Source organism: Hydra viridissima, unplaced genomic scaffold (assembly GCF_058129835.1).
Source record: "Hydra viridissima isolate aposymbiotic clone 2 unplaced genomic scaffold, HvirCarnegie_v1 scaffold_16, whole genome shotgun sequence".
In the NCBI taxonomy this organism is placed as follows: Eukaryota; Metazoa; Cnidaria; class Hydrozoa; order Anthoathecata; family Hydridae; genus Hydra; species Hydra viridissima.
The window spans coordinates 6,071,262-6,076,255 of record NW_028324315.1 but is presented as its reverse complement, the minus strand read 5'-3'; the positions used below and the strand labels follow the sequence as shown (position 1 = coordinate 6,076,255).

At 30.2% G+C, this 4,994-nt stretch overlaps 1 pseudogene across 1 annotated transcript; it reads right to left on the bottom strand.

Annotated features, from left to right (window-relative positions):
• Positions 1 to 386: 386 nt before the first annotated feature.
• Positions 387 to 3,545, bottom strand: LOC149877727 (uncharacterized; annotated as a pseudogene). The gene is made up of 3 exons (XR_016448121.1): positions 2,976 to 3,545; positions 2,625 to 2,697; positions 387 to 2,301 (listed from the first exon to the last, which is right to left on the bottom strand). The product of XR_016448121.1 is annotated as an uncharacterized LOC149877727 (transcript).
• Between the last annotated feature and the right edge of the window lie 1,449 nt (positions 3,546 to 4,994).

Sequence of the window (4,994 nt, the reverse complement as noted above, 5' to 3'; positions counted from 1 at the left end):
CCCGGTTTACTACTTCTGGTGCCCGGGTGCAATAATAATTTTAGGAGCTCACAGATAAAAATATAATTTTATACTAAAAGTCTTCTTAAATTTTTGCAGTTGGTTGAAAAAAAAGGTTTCAAAGATAAAAAACAGAAAAACTATCGAAAACTAAGATTAAACCAAATTTTTAATAATTACAATAATTTTATGTATATTTTTAGTTATTTTGAATAGTTGTTAAATTAATTATAAAAAAAAAAAGTTTTAATAGGAAGTTCATTAGCATTTGGGGGCCCCTAAATCGTGAAGCCTGTGTCCATTTCAGCAACTGCCCCCCTCCCTAGAAAACCGCCCCTGGAAGTCGATGTAATTAGGACATTAATATCAATAGAACTATACTTAGATAATTGACTACAGTAAATATTTCATTCAGCAGTTAAAGAAACAAACAAATAAACAAAAAGTATAACTAACATACCAGACATTCATTTTATAAAATAGTCACACTTTTTTACGTTTCTTTTATTCTCTCTTCGACTTTGGGTTTTAGTCAAAATGAATTTGTGTCTCTTTTCGTAACCATAAACCTGTTTAGATGTCTCTGAGGTTAATTTGACTGCTCTCTCCACAGATTGAGAATTGTTAGGCATCTCTATTAAACAAAGTTTTAGGTTTGATTTAATAGCCTCTCTCAGAATTTCTGATGTAATGCAAAGAGTTGTTGGTGGCTCAACCTGAATATCATCAACAGAAACAAGATAATCCCAAGACTCAGCATCAAAATTTATTTTCATTATGGATTTCGACTTAAGCTTTGGTTTAAAAGTAGTGTCTTCTTTCAATGCTCTTATTTTAAGGATTTGGTTGATTTGGAAGATTTCTTATATTCAGATTTTCATCCAGCAGCATGCAGTACAGGAAATTTTCTTGCGAACAACAATATGAATTTCCTTGTAAGTTCTTAAAAACAATTCTCTGAATCCTGCTGTCTTGAAGCTTGACTAACTGAATGGTTTTATACAGAAGTTGACAAGCATCTTTGTATTTTCCAGAGCGCTTAATAGCAAACCACATTACACAATAGACTTGGACAATATATTTAGTCATTACTAATAATTCAGGAGATGGTTTATCAGTCCTAACATAAACCATCATTATTCTTAAGGCTAGAGTTAGCCATCTAGCATGAAAAATTGGTCCAGGTTTTTTTGCAAGAAATTTTTTACATATAAAACCTTTTGAGATACCCACACAGTACTCATAAAGCATTCGCTGGTCCATACTAAGATTGCTTATAACCTCACTGCTAACAAACAATTCTATTTCCGAATATATGGGAACAAACTCAACCAATACCTGTTCATGAAGAGTTTGATGAGATGCAGCATCTCCAATAGGCCCCTTATAAGACTTAGGACCATTTGTGTTTCCATCTAATTCACATATGATGTGTCGCAGTGGAAGTTCAACTTGATGAAGCAAACATCCTAATAGGTGCAAACTTCTTTTAAGAATTTTTTCCAGTTTTACAACCAAACCGTTATCTGCACCTGTGTTAGAAGTTGTGTTATCTACAATAACAGCGACTAAGCTCTGAACACTAAAATATTCTGTTAAAACATCTGCAGTAGCATTTGCCATGGTAGCACCAGTTCCATTAGGTATAACTACATGAGTAAAATAATTTTGTGCTGTTGGTCCATATTCTGCTGTAAATGTAAGATGATGTTCTTCTTTGGTTGAAGCAACAATACTAGGATCTTCATCAGTGTTATAACTGACAGAATGTACTAATGTAGACTTGTCAATTTTTCCATCAATTCCAATAACCTTTAGTTCTTTAACATCAGATAAGTGTTTAGAACTTATGATAGTGCTGATTCGTTTTTTTTCTCCAAAAACCTTTTTTTCAGTTATTATTTGTGATTTATTAAATTTTTTTACAATACCATAGTCTATTAATACAGCTGTTGCTAATGCAGCTGTTGCAGCATCGCTTATTTCAAATCGTATAGCAGCTTTTGCCAAATTTGTTAAATGAGTATAATTTTTTTCAACTGGCATGGTTATAGAAAAGTCTGGATCAGATTCAAACTTATTATTGTTATCAAATAACTCAGTATAATCAGATTGGGAATCACATTGAATTTCCACAGCAGGCAACTTAATACATCTTTTTATCTGCTTGTTAGTTTCTCTCTCTTGCTTCCTTTTTTCTCTGGCAGCTGTTATTTTATCTACTGTACCAATTTGAAATCTTCCTGTTATTCCAATTTTCAATTTTTGGTCTTTTAAATATTCTCTATCCAATAGTGGTACCTAAAACAATTTTAAACTTTTTTAACAAGGTGTTTACTCAGTTCAATAACAAACATGTTAAACTAACTCTAGAATAGAATAAATACAATAAAATAGTTTCAAATATATTTTACAATATCCTAAACACTTAAGAAAATCACATAGGCTTTTTTTTTATTAATAATAAAACAAAATAAAGTATTTAGCTGACAAAATAGAAGAAAAGTACACTATTTTTTCACTCTGACGTGTATTTGATTGTTACTACCAGATTCAAAGCTCTCCAAATTACTACAGATTAAAGAGTTAAATAAAGTCTAATTTTTAAAATTAAAATTATTTACCTTTTTCCCACTTTCACAGAGACAAGCAAAGTGTGTTGTTTTGCAATTCAAAGGATTCTTACACTTAACAGATCTATGCATAAGAAAAATTGCATGCATTATAAAAATATTTAAAATCTATTAGAATAATTTTAATATCATTTTTATAAAAAAGTATTACAGAAAAACTGAAAACAAAAACATCTCATTAAAATTATAAAATTATGTAAAACTATCCAATGCAATCTATTTAATTTAGCATTTAACTTATAAAAAATATCATATCAAGTTATAAACAATTATTTGTATAAAGTTTAGCACAAGCTAAAAATAAGTATTGCATATAAAAATGAAAATAACAATTTTTCTAACCTATTATTGCAAGCTACTACTGGAAGTCCACAACCACAAGAAGACAAATCAAATAAATGCTCAAAGTTGTAATCAAGATATTCCTTGTTTTTGTTTGCATTTTTGCATTTTCCTTCAGCAGATAAAACTCTCTTTAGAAGTCTAGAAATTTTTTTGGCTACTGACTTCTCATGGATCAGAGGAAGCTTAGGATTTACTCTACTCCAAAAACTGATCAACTCATTTGTAACTTTTGAAATTATCTCTGGAGAACTAATACTTGTAACTTCACACACATTTTTACAAATAAGATATGAATATTGAATCACTTGTCTGTAGGTTGGAAGATCGCTTATTGGAAGCTCTGATGGCAAACCAGCATATCTCTTGCTTTCATTACGAGTTCTTAGGTTTTTTATTATTTTAGGCATTTCCCTTCAAGTGTGTGTGTATATATATGTTATATATATTCACACACACATTTATTTAATACTACATTAGAAATAGTGTAAAATAATGACATAAATACTAAAAACAAAAATTCCAGCTTAAAGTGTTTTAATTATGACTTCGGAATTCTAAATATGAAACTATTTGTTTACCAAAATTGCTAGCGCCCCTCATCCCTAAAACAGATGAGTCAATATTTATTTGAACTCAAATCCCTAAATAGTCATTAATTTTTTTAAACTTAAATTTATTGGAATTTTTTTATTTAAAGCATAAAAACATTTTTCAGGGTGACTCTTATTAAATCTTAATCCTGGCAGTGGCTTACTTTGCATCTTCAGTTAAAAAGGTCTTAATTCCATACACCACCGCTTCCAGAATCATTAGGAAAGGAACAAAAGGAAAAAAATTCATCTAGAATATGAAAAGAGGCTTGAATTGTGTGGTCGATTTCAATAGCTAACAGTTGTAGAACTAACTGTTTTTGAAAAGCATAGTCAACTTAGTACCTTTTGGATTGTCTTTTACACCTCGTTTTTCATTTATTCGTGTGAAACATCTATTATCTGTGGAACATCTAGATCATTTTCAATGCCGTAAAACCGTAAAATTTTGTAAAATCTATCATTTGGCTCATTTTGTGAATAAAAGCGAAGTGTTTTCAAATGCATTTTATTTTCTCGGACTAAATAGTTTCTTTTCAATTTTTGTATTAGAATGATCCTGTGGGTCTGCACTAACATCCTGCGCAGAGTCTTTCTTCGGGAACAGCCAAAAAAGTTTCACTCCATTTTATTTTAGGCACCGGTTAGCTTTGTCCGATTGAGCTAAAACCTCACGATTGTCATTTTGTTATCCTGCGGTACAGTTTAGATAGTTCCCTCGTATGATTTTTCTAGGAAAATTCTTTTCACTTTTTTGTTGTAACCACTATTGTGGAGGGATTTTTTTTTATGTCAATTGATTGCAACTCAAAAGTTTAAGCCAATCTTCAATCGCTTTATTTCAAATAGCTGTACAAACACAACATAACTTTTCATCTCATTTTTCAGTTAAAAACCACCGATTGTTCTTAATTTTATTTGGATAAGTAAGAAAAAAGAGCTTATTTGTTTTAAATAACACTGCTTTATTTTCATTTTTTTGGTTTATGTTTTGCATAAACATTATTACTGAGTGAAGCCTCTGATAGGTGGTTTCTTGATGAGTTTAAAAGTTTTGGTGATGTGATGATTTCAATATGCCGCTTTACGTAATAGGGCTTGTATTTTAAATTTTTATATTATTGTATACATGTTCCATTTTTAATAATCGTATATGTATTCACTTTTTATATTATGGAATGTATTTTCTACTTTTATATTGTTAAATACTACAAACTAGTCGCTTCTACTATTGCGCACCTTTTTGAAAATTTAATTCGAGCTCAAAAAAACTGGGAAGAATATTTTTTTAGAAATTTCATTTTCAAACAAAATTTACATCAAAAGTTGTAGAATATACATGTTCAAAAAGCCCTCTTTCAACGTGAATGACGGCCTCAACACTTTCCCTGAATCTTGACAGCTTTTCATAATGTAATCTTCTGAC